Raw genomic sequence first — 15,867 nt, 5'->3', positions numbered from 1 at the left:
TATTCATAAGGTTTTCAGTGACTGAATATTTAAAGTAGCCAATCTTTCCCTTTTCCTAGTCTTCTTAGTCTAGAAGTTCATCAGTTCACCATGGGTGACCCTGCTGATACTTAAAATACCAGTACCATAGCTTCCAGAATCATAGCAACAGATAAGTCACAACAGTATGGCAAACTGACAGATAAGTGGTGGAAATAAGGCATTATTAGTAATCTTAATAATCTAAATCATCTCTAGATTACTAATAATACCTTTAGTTGTTAAGTGCCATCAAGTCAGTTCCAAGTCATAGCAACCCTCTATAGGGTTTCCAAGGCTATAAATCTCAGTACTAACAGCAAGCCTCATCTTCCTCTTGCAGAACACCTAGTGGGCTTTCACCATCAACCTTGTGGTTAGTAGTTCAGTGCTTTTCCTACAGAGCCACTGTGCTTCCATAAGTAAAACTTGGACATTTTTGGTAGAATAGACCTCTGCAGATCTTATGAGAAAGAGGGATAAATGAAGCAAATGGAATCCATGGAACATTCTGATTTTGTACTTTGAATTTCTTTTCACTTCATTCTCTTGACCTAGTCCTAGAACAACACATATTGAAGATTTTACAAGTTTTACTAGCAGCACACAGTTGTCTACTAATATAGTTAAACTGTACTATGTACATGAAAGAAAATGGAGACACAGCCTCTGTCCACAAGAAGTTGGTGATTTCACTCTGGTAATAAAACCCATAAATAAAAATGAAAATTCTGACTTAACATACCATAAGCTGAGAACCAGAGAAATTACTTACACAGTTAGGTACCAGTAGAGAGAGGGAAAGACCTCACTAAGGAATGAGAGTTCAAGGATGCTTTTCAGAGCATGTATTCCTTGAATCTGAGCAATAATATCTTTTTAAAAAGATAGTTTTACTAAGTTCAAGAAAAGATAACATCCACAAAAAATGGGGTCAGATATAGCAAAATCAGTTTCTTACTCTATTGTCATTAAAGTATACAATGTATAGCTTTTAGACAAGATTTATTGATGTGACTTATTCTGATGTCATCCACAAAGGCTTTGAAGTACAGATCATGAGACAAAGCTAATCGTAGAAATTGACTTGAGAGACTTTGAATTCTAAGAATGATGCACAGGGCTTCACTATTTAATGTATTATTAAATAGGGTTCAATCATGACAAAAACAATGGAAGTCTGAACAAGTGTAAATACCCAATAACTCCCTACCTTGGACCTTGTCCCATCTCAGTCGAAAGGAGAAGTCTCTAGGATTGCAATGGTGGTGTTTGAATGTATTCTGAGTCACAACTAAGCCCACACACATGACCCAGTTTGATTCCCAGGAATTGTTTTAGGAAAACACCTCCAAGATTAAATGATATTTACTTCTTTGGGTCTTCTGAAGAGTAAGTGTAAGGTTCTTTACCTTAAAGAAGTTCGTTCTTCAACCTGGTCCAACAAAAATGAACTTGGTTTCATTTTATCAATGCTTTCAGTGGCCACATAATGAAAGAAAGACATCAGTAAAAGGGCTGGATGCCATGGTTGACTTTTGAAAAGTTCCCAGCAAAAGAAAATCGTGAGTGTTCTCTGAGTCCCAACATGTTTCCTCATAGATCTGTGTAAACTGAGATAAAAGAGAGTGGGAGATAGAATTTACCATTTGTGCTAAAGCAACAGCTGTTAGCATTGGTGACGTTCATTGTTCTATAGATCTGGGGTTAGGAAGCCACCTGACTCCCCAAGCTTGTTGTGATTCAGTCACTTGAAATAATAATAATAATAATAATAATAATAATAATAATAAGAAGAAGAAGAAGAAGAAGAAGAAGAAGAAGAAGAAGACATTCAGATGAGGATTTTAATGTCCAATAGACATGGGAAACCAGGTACAACTTAGTCAATTAGCAATATGAAATGAATTTTCCTATAAGAACTTTTAACAACCATAGTCAGCATTTCCCAAATCCTCATCTCAGTGTTCCTTTTGGTGCCTTTACCAAGGCATCTTCAGCTGTATGAGCATTGAAAATTTTATTCCTTAGAGTAAGGTGCAGAACCTTTAAAGCGTATGCTGTTAAGTGCTAACATTACCTATGTCAGTGAGTAAACTTCACTTGAAAAGTAAAATCTTATCATAAGAAATTAGATTATTGAACAAAGATCTGACCTTACCATTTTCTTACTACGTGTGTGCATCCAAAGACATCAAAAGATGTATTACTGATAGCTGTTACTGAATGCCATCAAGTCCATTCCTACTCATAGCCACGACTGTACTAGTGGGTTTGAATTGTCAACTTTGTGGTTAGCAGCCCAGTGCTTATCCTACAGTGCCACTCCAGGACTCCATGTTAGTAAGCAAAATTTATAATGTCTTCCTATTATATATTGCATTTTCATAACTTAGGACAATGCCTGCTACCTCCAGAGGTGCTTTATAAATGCTTTTGAATTAATGAATCTGTCAACAAGCATCTCTTAAGTTGCAAAAATAATACTAAGAAAATATATAATCATACTTTCTGGAGTTGTGTTCTCAGGCTCTGGTTCCAGATGGAGGGCCCAAGAAACATCTTGGCCAAAAGAGACATTATGTTTTGGAGATGTTCAGTTTATACATTTGGCTACTGATGATAAGAGTGCCTGCCACCCTCTGCCACTCCTCAAAAAGAAGACTTCACTTCTCAGAATACCATTTCAGTGTTATTGGTTTTTCCCTCATCAATTCTACTTTCAGTTTTTTTGTTTTGTTTTGTTTTGTTTTTTGCCTTTCTCATAATGACCTTTAGGTGATAAACCAGTCATAATAAAAATCCATTTTTTTTTTAAAGGGATAAAGCTTTTGTTTTGGAAAAAAGAGTTCTACATTGAGGGAAAAGGAACATTGCAGATGAAATTTTCTTTCATTTTAAATGTACCCATCTGACTTCTGGGAAATAGCAAATATTTATGGACCTCTCCTCGTATTAAAACAACCCAATCCATCACACTTTAAAATTTATGTTGGGAAATAGCCACATGGTGACCCTTTTGAACTCACAATGTTCATTTAGCAATTCAAAATGTAAAAGGCATTTTCTTTATTAGTCATCATTAAAATCAATAATGTCTTTTTATTGCAAAATTGTCTTAAAATGTCTGTCCTGGACATCATGATAGAGTCTACTGCCTTTCCACTATATGTAGAAGAGCCACTGATTCCAAGAGGAAATAATTCAAATACTTTTCCACAACTTTAAGGGATGGTCATGATTCTTTCATAATGCCCAGCATGACTTGATTTTATTATTATCCTACAAAAAGACTATCATCTGAGATTTCAGAGTATGCTATACAAAATTTGATAATAGTATGTGTATTTGCTGATCTGGGTTCAACTTGTGGGAAACTTTGACACAGGACTTACAGAATACAAGTTTTTGTAGTACACTGAGAAGTTTTGTAGTACACTGAGAAGATATCTAAAGGAAGTCCAATGGGTTAATTTCTGCATGACTTTCTGAGTACATACCAACTCTTTCCTCTTTATTTTTCTTGCCAACTAAAATATCAATCATCATATCTTGTTGATTTTATCTCCTAATATTTTTGAGCTATTATTTCTTTGTAACTCTATCAATATTATCCAAGTTCAGATTTATCACCTGGCTTTCTGAAACCACTGCCTCATTGGTCTCACTCTCCTTGGTCTTATGTCCTACCAACATTTTCTCTGCAATAAGAGTTAAATGTATTCACAATGTTGCTAGGAGAAATCAAACAAGATTCTGCTTGATTTAGTCACTGTTTTTCTCTTGAGTAAGGTTGCTCATCACTTTCCCCCCTGCCCTTGTCAACCTCCAGCCTACTAGTCTCATTTTTTCCAAAGAGCCATGTTCCCTTGAGGTCCTTGCTGACTCTTCTTCCAGAAATGTTATCCTAACTCTTCACTTCACTCCATGCAGATAATTCTGATTCATCCTTGAGATTCAATTTAAATGGCGTTCATTTTCACATAGAACTTCCCTCATTGCCAAGTTCGGGTTAGCCATCCTCCTATTTGCTCCCACAACACCCACCTCCTCTCTCAGAGTACCAACCATACTCTGGAGTAATTTAATGTATATGTATCCAATTCCTTCCTGAAGCCAGGAGCTTCTAAAGGTCAGGGATGCATTTATCTTGTATCACCAGTGTCCAACATAGGGACTAGCACATGTTCTTAGTGTAAATTACCACTGAGTCAGTGTCAACTACATATAGCCTGTGTACAACTAAACAAAATATTTCCTAATCTTGCACCAGCTTCATGATCATTGGTATGCTTGATTCCATTGTTATGGCTGCTGTGTATTATGGGTGACATTCAGTCTAGGGGGTTCACCTTCCATCATTATGTCAGCAGTATTCTGTTGTGCTGCACTGGGGGTTTCATTGGCTAATTTCAGTTGTAGATAACCAGGCCTTTCTTCTAAGTCTCCCTTGGTCTGAAGTCCCACTGACATTTGTCAACCATGAGTAGACCCTGCTGTTATTGGAAATACCAGTGACATACTTTTAAATATAATAACGACATGCAAGCCTCCACAGTAAAACAAACTGACAGACAGGTGACAGAACTGACTCCTAATCAATTACCCATAAGCCACTTCTGACTCATGGCAACTCATGTGTGTCAGAGTAGAAACATGCTCCATAGTGTTTTCTGTAGCAGATTATTTAGAAGTAGATCACCAGACCTTTCTTCCAAGGTGCCCTTGGGCAGACTCAACCACAAACCTTTTGGTGACCAGCCAGTGTATGAATCATTTGACCTCCCCAGGGACTCTGAGTGGTATTTACTGTGTGCCATCCAGTCAATTCTGATTCCAAGTGACCTTATAAGACAGCACAATGATCCCATAGGGTTTTCTAGGGTGATTCAAACCCACCAGACACTCCTCAAAACCTTATATAGGGTCGCACTGAGTCAGAGCCAACTCAATGGCACTTAACAACAGCAGTCTTTTACAGGAGCAGATCTTCAGGTCTTTTCTCCTAGGAAATTGTTGGGGGAGTCACACTATTGACCTTTCAGCACTTAAAAGACCCATTGCCATTGAGTTGATTCCAACTTAAACACACATACACATGTGCACAAATATATAAAAACACAAACAGCATGCTCATTTTCTATTTATTAAAAGCTCTAAAATAAGCCCCTTATTTAAAAAAATCTACTTGTGTGTATACACCTTTTTTGTTTAATCACACAAAAAATATAGTATGCAGAATGGCAGTGAGACAGAGATTCAGCTGCTGTTATTTTAGATGCAGTTTTCTCAAGTTTAAAGGATCATTCAATGAACTTGAAACTGTGGGTAGATCATCACTTGCTCATATGCAAGTTCAAACTGAAGTTAAAGGAAATGAAGAAAAGTCCACAAGAGCCAAAGTATGAACTTGTTTATGATGTTAGTAGATGCTGGTGGGCCGGTTCCGACTTACAGGAATCCTATGTATAACAGAATGAAACACTGCCCAGTTCTGTGCCATCCTCACAATTGTTATGTTTGAGCCCATTGTTGTGGTGACTGTACCAATCCATCTTGATGAGGCTCTTCCTCTTTTTCACTGACCCTCTGCTTTACCAAGCATGATGTTCTTTCCCAGGTACTGGTCCCTCCTGTTAACAAGTATGTGAGAAGAAGTCTCTCCAGCCTTGGTTTTAAGGAGCATTCTTATTGTACTTCTTCTAAGACATACTTGTTTGTTCTTCTGACAGTCCATACTGCTTTCAATAATCTTTGATAACATCATAATTCAAATTCACCAATTCTTTTCTGATCTTCCTTATTCATTATCCAGCTTTCACATGCATGTGAGGCAATTGAAAATACCATGGCTTGAGTCAGGCATACTTTGTTTTTATTGTTGTTATGTGCCATGGAGTTGGTTTTGACCCATAGCAACCCTGTATAGGTTTCCAAGTCCCACCTAAATTTATGCACTACCAGAACAACAGATTTGTTCTTTTGTACATAGGATTGCTATGAGTATAAATGGACTTGTGGGTACCTAATAACAAAACAATAAAACGGTCATAGAAATTGTGGATAGAATTTGAGAATATCAATATGTTGTTGTTAAGGGCTGTGGAGTTGGTTCCAACTCACCAAGGAGTGACTGGGGAGTTTGAACAGCTGACCTTGCAGTTTAAAGCAGCCTTACGGTTGAGTGCTTATACCAGGACTATATTTATACATTGGTGGTGGTGGTGGTGTGCCAAGGAGTTGGTTCCAACTCAGATATAAATACATTAGAAAGTATAAAAACATTTGAAAATTAGCCATAGGCTATAAAAGAAATGAGTAATTAATGTTAAGAGCCCCTCTAGCAAACCATTATGCTAAAAGAGTAAGATGGTTCATGAGAAAAAAACTGAAACAAAGTTGGAAAAGCTAGGAATCTGGTGGTCGCCATTATGAAGATGGCAGCCTATACTATTGTTAAGTGTTTAAAGCAAGAGGACAGTATATAACTGAATGATGACTTTATGAATCCTTGTAAACATGTACCCTAGCAGCACATTGAGACTGGAATCATATTCTTTCTGTACACAGTTTTAATTTAGTAAAGGCTTTCATTGAAACATTCACAAGCAAAAGAGACCATCAAAATATTTTTCTTTTCCATAAAAGCGATAACTTTGGAATATAGTTCATCAATACAAAATGAGTAAAATTATGTCAAGGCATATACATTTTGCATATTCTATTCAATCTGATCATGGACAACTTCATTACTGATTGTTTTCTATTCAATGTCGACCTATTTACCTCAGGGATTTCCTTCTTTTCTCTCCCTTTTTGTTGAAGTTGTTTTCCTTGTCTTAACCATTTAATATGTTCATATATACTTAAGGATCATTGATGTATTTAAAAAATAATGCCTTTTAATTGTCTTAGAGTTAAGTACAACTTAATGAAAGATTTCTTTCCTCTTGCATGTTGTTGTTGTTAGGTGCCTTCGTGTCACCACCAACTCATAGCAACCGTAAGCACAACAGAATAAAATACTGCCCAGTCCTATACCAACCTTACAATCATTACTATGCTTGATCCCTTTGCTGCTGCTATTGTACCAATCCAAATCTTTTGGGTTCTTCCACTTTTTCGCTGACCTTCTAGTTTACCAAGGATGATGTCGTTCTCCAGGGACTGGTCCCTACTGATAATGTCTGAAGTGTGACATATCCTGGCTTCTAAGGAACATTCTTGCTGCACTTCTTCCAACACAAAAATGTTTGTTCCTTGATAGTCCACGGTACCTTTAATATTCTCCTCAACACCATATAATTCAAATGCATCCATTTTTCTATGGTCTTCTTTATTCAGTGTCCAACTTTCACATGCATATGAGGTTATTGAAAATGGCTTGGGTCAGGCACACCTTAGTCCTGAAACTGACATTTTTGCTCTTGACCTCGTAAAGAGGTCTTATGCAGTAGATTTGCCTAAATGCAGGACATCATTTGATTTCTTGATTGTTGCTTCCAAGAGTGTTGATGTTTGATTCGAGCAAAATGAAGTCTTTGACAACATCAATCTTTTCTCAACTTATAATGATGTTATTTATTGGTCCAGTGGTGAGGATCTTTGTTTTCTTTAAAATGAGGTGCAACCCATACTGAAGGCTGTAGTCTTTTGTCTTCATCAGTAGTATTTTAAGTTGTCTTCACTTTCAGCAAGCAAGGTTGTTAATGAGTCTTTTTCGAATCCTGAAGCCACATTCTTCATAAAATCCAGCTGCTCAGATTGTTTGCTCCATATTCATATTGAATAAATATGGTGAAAGAATACAAGCCTGGAACACATCTTTCCTATTCTGTGTTCTCTTGTTCTCTTGGAATAACTGCCTATTGGTCTATGTACAGGTTCCTCATGAGCACAATTAAGTGTTCTAGAATACTCGTTCTCTACAATGATATCGTCGCTTGTCATGAAACACACAGTCAAACGCCTCTGAACAGGTAAACATCATTCTGGTATTCTTGTTTTCAGCCAAGGTCTGATGTTAACAATGATATCTGTCATTACACATCTTCATCTGAATCCAACTTTAACCTCTGGCAGTTTTCTGTCAGTGGATTGTTGTAACAATTTTTAATTATGTTAGCAAAATTTTATTTGTATGTGACATCATCAGATGATTTCTGCATTTCTTTAGGTCACATCTCTTTGGAATGGACACAGATCTGGATCTCTTCAAGTCAGTTTGTACCTATCTTCCAAATTTCTTGGCATAGATGTGTGAGTGCCTCCAGTGTTGCATCAGTTTATTGAAATATTTCTATTTGTATTCCATCAATTCCCAGAGGCATATTCTTGGCCAATACCTTTAGTGCACCTTGGACTTCTTTCTTCAGTATCATTGGCTCCTGATCATATGCTACCTCTTGAAATGATTGAATATCAACCATTTCTTTTTGGTACATAGACTCTGTATTCCTTCCATCTTCTTTTAATGCTCTGTTTCATTCAATATTTTTACCAGAGAATATTTCAATATTGAAAACCATGCCTTGAATTTTTTCTGTTCGTCAGCTTGAGAAATGCTGAGTATGTTCTTCCTTTTTAGCTTTCTAACTCCAAGTCTTTGCATATTTCGTTAAAATACCTGACTTTGTCTTCTTGAGCAAGTTCAGCTCTTTTACCTCTTTATTTCTTCCATTTGCTTCAACATCTCTATACTAGATAGTAAGTTTCAGAGTCTCAATTGACACCATTTTGGCCTTTTCCTTCTTTCTTGTCTTCTTAATGACCTTTTGTTTTTTTCCTGTATCATGTTCTTGGTGTCATCCCACAACTCTTCTGGTCTTCCGTCCTTAGTGTCTAAATCATCAAATTTGTTCTTCAGATGATCTCTAAATTCAGGTGGGCTGTGTTCTGTCATATTTTGGCTCTTATGGATTTGTTTTAATTTTCTTCAGCTTTAACCTGAACTTGCATATGAGCAATTGATAGTCTGTTCCACAATCTTCCTCTGGTATTGTTCTGACTGATGACGTGGAACTTTTCCACCATCTCTATCCACAAATGTAGTCAATTTGATTTCTGTTTATTTCATCTGGTGAGGTCCATGTTTATAGTTGTCTTTTATGTTGTTCAAAAATGTATTTTCAATTAAGGATTCATTGGTCTTGCAAAATTCTATTATGTAATCACCAGCATAGTTTCTATCACCAAGACCATATTATCCAACTACTGATTCTTCTTTGTTTCCAACCATTGCATTCTAATTGCCTTTAATTAGCAATACATTTTGATTGTTGTTTGATCAGTTTCAAACTGAAATAGTTTATGTAGTTTTTCAGTTTTATCATCACTGTCTTTAGAGGTTGGTGCGTAAATATGAATAACAGTGGTGTTAACTGGTCTTCCTTATAGACATGTGGATATTATCATATCATAGACAGCACTGTACTTTAAGATAGATTTTGGAATGTTCTTGATAATGAATGAGATGCCATTTCTCTTCAATATATCATTCCTGACATAGTGAGCCATATGATTGTCAGATTCAAAATTGACAATACTATTTCAATTCACCTAATGTCTAGGATACAGATGTTTATGCATTCCATTTCATTTTTGACAACTCCAATTTTCCTATATTCATACTTTGTACATTCCATGCTCCGATTATTAATGGATGCTTGCAGCTGTTTCTCCTCATTTTGAGTTGATACCCTATCAACAAAAAAAGGTCCTGAAAGCTTTATGCCTTTTATGTCATCAAGGTCCACTCTACTTTGAGGAGACAGCTCTTCTCCAGTAGTACTGTGAGTGCCTACCAACGTGAGTGGCTCATTTTCTGGCACTCTACCAGGCAATATTCTGGTATAGCTCTTCATCATGTTTCACTATTCTATATTGTGGTGCTGTCTGACAGTGTTTCACTACCATTCATTAAGTTTTCAGTGGGTAAATAATTTGGAAGTAGTCTGTCTCTTCTTCATAGTCTGTCTTAGTCTGGAAAGTTATCTGAAGCCTGTCCACCATGGGTGATGCTGCTGATATTTAAAATATTTGTGGCATAGCTTCCAAAAGCACAGCAACATGCAAGCCACCACAGTATGGCAAACTGACAAGTGTTTTTGTATATTAACTAGTAAAAGGGATTCTTGAAACTTCTATCAATTAGATAAGCCACTTTTCCATTTTAGTATATTTAGTTCTTGCCTTTGATTTAGAAGCAATAACCTAAGTTTAAAGTAAAAATTATATGTCTTAATTAAAGAGAACAAAGGATTAGCTTTTATTGAAAAGCAGTCAGTTTGTATCTAGAGGATGCTTGTGTGGAGATATGAAGAAAGAGAGCCAGGAGTCCAGAGCATGTAAAGTTGTGGTCCCCAATTATACCCAACTGAGCAAGGCTCTCCTGGTTGCTTCACGACTTCTCTTGGTCAATTAATTACCGATTGCTTTCACTGAGAGTCATTTCAGACATTTCTGAAACATTGTAATTGGCTCTGAACTGCAGAGACCTTCAAACTCAGGAGCTGATGTTTTTTTTTTTTTTTTCTTTTGTTCTTTCTTATTAACATATATTTTCCCTCTCCTTTATACTTGATATGTGGATACTTCTTTATTATTTGCAAAAAGAAAAAAGAAAAAGAAAAAGATATGGTTTACTTCTGCAATGGAAGAGTGTGCGGTGTTTCCTGCTATTGTACCTATGGGTTGGAACTGTCTTGAGAGCACATAATATCACCTATATCATGGAATGTCACCTCCATCTTATGAGGAATTAGACTGTGTTTTGCTTAAAGGTACATTTTCCTGCCTCACTGAGAAAGAAAACCATTCTCAACTCAATTCTCAGTTGAAATGTGTTAATCTTTGTGTTAGAAACTTGGTGTCCAGTATCAATTACATGATTGTTCTCATTTATTTTATCCAACAATTTTATCATTCCTATTATCTGCACTTTGCTTATATTTTCCTAGTTTTGTTCTTATTCTATATTCCCTAAAGTTTCCAATTCCCTTTCATGCCTTGTGGTCCAATCACTCTATTTTCCAAATCTTTCCCATTTATCAGAAACACAATGATCAATTAATAAGACTCTAGAATTAACTATATGCTTCTGACACTGTATGTATCTACTGTGTGGCCTCACTTCCATGCTGAGTACCTGGTTTGTATTTCAGAGGACTGACTAGTCCCCCAAAGTTCTTGCACTTATTACAAATCTTTATTGTCCTCCACTTCCCCTAATCTCCCGTCCCAGAACCAACCCACCACTTTGTATCACTGACGTCATATTTTATCTATGTGTCTTCATTAAAACTAGGACTCTGACATAAACTGCATTTTGCTGGTTCCAGGAGCTCTTGCCTCATCCTTAACAGCAGACAAAAAATTGGATCTACCTCCTAGGGATTGGGGAAATTCTCCTTTAATAATGTTTTATTTAATTTTTGTATTTGTATTGTAACTATTTTAAAAAATGATTTACCAGGAAAAACATTTCAAATCCTTAAGGATCACATATCCATTATAAGTGGCCACTGCCTAGAGACCCAACTTCATAGATCAGACTACCTATTTTGAGCTTACTTTCTCCTCTTCCTCCTCCTCATTTTCTCCTTATTCTATTTTCACAAAATCTGACTTCAGTGTAGTCTTCTTAATATAACCTCATTCTTCATAAAATCCATTCTACAATCTGACTTCAGTGTAATCTTCAGATGACATTGAGAAATTTAGCCAATTTCATCTGGTACACTTGTTCAATAAAAGAACAAAAGTGGCATTTTTACTTCATGACATAACTTTAATATCATCAAGTTGTTTGTATATTTCAATGCTACTTTGTTTTTATTCTTGCTGCTTTCTGGCATTTGTTGTTGTTATATGCCATGGAAGTCAGTTCCAACTCATAGTGACCCTGCATAGGGTTTCTGAGGCTGTAAATCTTTATGGGAGCAGAAAGCCTCATCTTTCTCCTGCAGAACAGCTGGTAGTTTTGAACTGATGACTGTTAGATTAGCAGCCCGATTCGTAACCACTAGGCTACCAGGAGTCCTGGTGTGGCTCTGTGGGTTAATGCGCCAAATTGCAAAGTTGTTTAAACTGCAAGGTCGGTGTTTCAAGCTCACCAACCGCTCCTTGGAAACCCTTACAGGGTCGCTATGGGTCAGAACTGACTCAACGACACTTAATAACAAAAGCAACAACTTTGTTTTATCAAAAGATCCCTCATGGCAGTTTGGGATAAGTGTTGGACTGCTATCTGCAAGGGTGGCAGTTCAAACCCACCAGCCACTCCAGCAAGAAGGATAAGGCTATTTGCAGGTGTAAAGGTTTACAGTCTCAGAAATCCTCCTATATAGATCACTAGGAGTCAGAATCAACTCGATGGTGATTGGTTCTGGTTTTGGTTTGGAATTTTATCATGAGGAGCCTGAAGTGGCTCCTCATCAAGAGTGAATGGTACCAGTCTAATAAGATGTTTTAAGATGGTATGTGTAGAATGGCTATAACGTATGGTCTCTACAAACTTGCTACAGTAGAGCCCTTAGTGGGTGACAAGGAGACCTGGTAGTGAAGTGTGTTACAAGCTGGGTTGTTAACTGCAAGATAAACAGTTCAAATGTACCAGTCACCATCAGTGGATGACAAACTTAAAATTATTTATGAAGTATGAGAGCACTAATTGGAGTTCTACAAAAACATTGCTTGGACATTGTGGTGTAGTGAGTTATTTAATACGTCTCTTGAAGCTTTGGAGTCCTGGTGTGGTGCTGTGGGTTAATGCGTCAGACTGCAAAGCCATTTGAACTGCAAGGTCGGTGGTTCAAATTCACCAGCTGCTCCTTGGAAACCCTATATACAGGGTCGCTATGGGTGGGAACAAACTTGATGGCACTTAACAACAGCAACTTGAAGCCTTAGTCTGGAGTGTAGCATTGTAGGATAAGCACTGGACTGCCATATGGTATATGGTTCAAACCCACCAACTGTTCTTTGAAAACAGTATATAGGGTCGCTGTGAGTCAGAACTGACTGAATGACACTTAACAACTGTATCAGTAGTTAAGTGATAATAATTTGTGGTTTTAATTTTCATTTCCCTAAAGACTAATGATATTGAACATCTTTTCACATGGGCAATTGTATATTTTCATTGGAGAAACAACTATTCCCAGTTTTTAATTGGGTTACTTGTTCTGTTGTTATTAAATTGAAGATTGCTTTATAAATTCTGACCACAATTCCCTTAGAGCTTTAGCTTGTAAATATTATCTCCAATTATGTGGAACAGTTTTATAATTTTTTTGATATTATCTCCATTGAGAACCACAAGATTGACAGTTTGAGCCCACCAACACCTCTGTGGGAGAAAGATGAAGCATTCTGTTCCTGCAAAGATTTAAAGCTTCAGGAACCCTATATGAAGTTGCTATGAGTTGGAACCAACTTGACAGTACTTAGAAACAATAACAACAACATACTTTTAAGCAAGAGAGTTTTAAATTTTGATGTTATTGCTTTTGTTAGGTGCCATTGAGTCAGTTCCTTCTCATAGCTACCCTATGCCCAGCTGAACAAAAGAGTGCACCATCCTCACAATTGTTATATTTGAGCCCGTTTTTGTTGCCACTGTGTGAATCCATATCATTGGGGGTATTCTTCTTTTTCGCTAACCCTCCACTTTTCCAAACAGGATGTCCTTCTCCAGGGAGTGGTCCCTTCTAAAATTTCTAATGTATGAGAGACAGTTTTACAATCTTTGCTTCTAAGGAACATTCTGACTAGACTTATTCCAAGACAGATTTGTTCTTCTGGCAGCCCATAATAACTTTCAATATTCTTCTCCAACACCTAATTCAAATGCATCAATTCTTGTATGGCCTTCCTTACTCATTGTTCAACTTTCACTTGCATATGAGGCAATTAAAAATACCATGGCTTGGGTAAGGTACACCTTAGTACTCACAGTGACATCTTGGTTCTTTAACTCTTTAAAGAGATCTTTTATAATAGATTTTCCCAATGTAATACTGCATAAATTATTTATTTTATTTTATTTTTTTATAAAAGTCAACACGAGACTGATCCCAGTAAGTTGGAGGTTAAAGAAATCCCAACTATTCGAGTTTTCAAACATGTGAAGATCCTCCATAGTCCTTGATATCAATCACTATTCCTCCCTTTGTTCAAGTCCAGGACTCTGCAACATGCTGCAATGTGTTACAAAACACAGTTGTCAAAAGTAATGACTCCCACAATTGTGGAGACTGGTAAGACCCAAATTTGTAATTCTGAGATCAATATAGAAGAATCTTCTTACCTACATACTATAAGGAGCTGAGGAACCCAAATTGATGGGTCAAGTGACCAGCTATTGATGTACAAGGGTGCAGGAGCTGTTGAATCAGATAAGGTAATGAGCAGAAAGCCCCATGAACTGGTGGTCAGATGCAAAATCTAGGGCAAAAGGGTAAACTTTTCCAATGCAGTCTTATAAATTGGAGTCAGAACATGTCCCCCAAGGGTGGTGACTTGAGTTACCTATACTGAGGTGAGGACATTCTTAATTCCTAGTTCCACTGTAACCTTTTCTCATTAGCCCCATCTTAATTTTTACTCTTTAGCAACTCGTTTCAAAATTAATCCATAATCACAGGCATAGAGGCTAGAATTTACAACATAGCACAAAATGGAGAAATTTGGCTAGAAGGTCCATAATAAACAATGAGCAGCCCTGCAAATATAGCCATAGATTGTGTGACTGTTGTTTCTATGAGCATTGATTGTGGATCCAAGCAAATTGAAGTGTTTGACAACTTCCATCTTTCTTCCATTTATCATATTATTTATTGGTCCAGTTGTGAGGAAACTAAAATAACATCATATGTTAAAACAAATAAAAGAAATGAGTAGGTAAAAATGCTGAACAGAAAATTTCAAGGGGATGATTGAGAAGACAAAGTCAAATATTATAATGAAATGTGCAAAGACCTGGAATTAAAAAATCAAAAGGGAAGCCCACCCTCAGCATTTCTCAATATGAAAGAACTGATAAAAAAAAAAAACTTAACAACAACAATAAAATATGGGTTCCTGCTGTGATGCTGTAGGATAGACAATGTACTCTTAATCACAAGGTTGGCCATTTAAACCTACCAGCTGCTCCTACAGAACCTAAGCTGGGTTGCTATGAGTTGGAACAAATGGCACTTAAGAACAACAGCATATATATGCTGTCTCTTTGTTTTTATTTCTTTTATAACAACTTTAGTATCATAATTATCTGAAAAATCCATTGCCTAAACCTGGGCCATAAGAATTTGCTACTATATTTACTTTTTAAAATGTTAAGATTTTGTTCTTATATTTGGTCTCTGATCTATTTTAGTTAAAAGTCAAATTTCATTATTTTGCTTGTGAATATCATGTTGGCCAATTTGTTAAAAGCATTAGTTTATCACAAAGTGAATTATCTTGAACGTTTTTGAAAATTAGCCGACCAATCCATGAACATGGGATATCGTTCCATTTATCTACTTTTTTTGTTTTGTTTTTTTTCTTTCAACAATGTTATATAGATTTCAGTGTATAAATTTTTCACTTATTGTTCGTCTCATGTATATGGAAATATAATTGATTTTTGTGCATTGATTTTTATATCCAGCAAAATTTTTTAACTAAATTATTAGTCCTACCTGTATGCTGAGCAAATAATATGAGAAGCTGGGTTCTATGAAGAAAAACGTGGCATCAGGATTGGAGAAAGACTCATTAACAACCTGCAATATGCAGATGATACAACCTTGCTTGCTGAAAGTGAAGAGGACTTGAAACATTTACTTATGAAGATCAAAAAGCACA

This window comes from Chrysochloris asiatica, unplaced genomic scaffold (genome assembly GCF_000296735.1).
Source record: "Chrysochloris asiatica unplaced genomic scaffold, ChrAsi1.0 scaffold00035, whole genome shotgun sequence".
NCBI lineage: Eukaryota > Metazoa > Chordata > Mammalia > Afrosoricida > Chrysochloridae > Chrysochloris > Chrysochloris asiatica.
Note: the sequence above shows the minus strand (reverse complement) of the source record.